Here is a 728-nt window from a genome sequence, read left to right on the forward strand (position 1 = left end):
GGTTGCTTCGGATCATACCATGTAGTAAGCATGTAATTCACGTCGTGCATTCATGCACGTATCAAGTCCCCCCATAGCAGGATGTATTACTAAGGCGGCTCTTTCATGTTGTACAATCAGCTGTTAAACAAATAGAAATAAAAGATTAATGGAGAAATATAATTTGCTCAGTAAAAGAATGGTATAGTCCACTTGTCTGCACTATTTACCATTTGACACCAGAGGGAACGCTTTCTCCACAGTCAGGTTTCCGTAGTGTAGTGGTTATCACGTTCGCCTCACACGCGAAAGGTCCCCGGTTCGATCCCGGGCGGAAACACTTATTTTATAAGAAGTTTATAATTTTTCATTAGTGCTGAGTGTATCTTGTAGTAGTTTATTTTTCAATAATATGTTTCTATGATGAAAAAAAAAAAGCTGTGCATCATCAGGCTGCATTTCTTATACCATCCTCCCTCCATAGCAATTACAGTAGCTAAATTGTTATTTAATGAGGCTACACAGGGTACACAGTGATTATATCCGAGTCTCATGACTAAAGATTACAGCGCTGCGCTCATCATGGTCCCAAGTGATATGAATCCAGTATATTCTTAAAGAGGACCTGTCAGCTCGGAAAACCCACAGACCAAATGTGGCCCCCCATAATCCTCCCCCCAATCCCTTTCTCTCTAGCCGTTTTTTAAAATTAATTTATGTGCAGTAAATTGATTTTACACGATCCGACC

The 728-nt window shown here is 40.1% G+C and overlaps 1 non-coding gene across 1 annotated transcript; it reads left to right on the forward strand.

The window, feature by feature from the left end:
- Nucleotides 1–246: 246 nt before the first annotated feature.
- On the forward strand, nt 247–319 carry TRNAV-CAC (transfer RNA valine (anticodon CAC)). The gene has a single exon. It is a non-coding gene; the product is annotated as a tRNA-Val (tRNA).
- Nucleotides 320–728: the final 409 nt, after the last annotated feature.

The sequence above is a fragment of the Engystomops pustulosus genome, chromosome 4, assembly GCF_040894005.1.
Source record: "Engystomops pustulosus chromosome 4, aEngPut4.maternal, whole genome shotgun sequence".
In the NCBI taxonomy this organism is placed as follows: domain Eukaryota; kingdom Metazoa; phylum Chordata; class Amphibia; order Anura; family Leptodactylidae; genus Engystomops; species Engystomops pustulosus.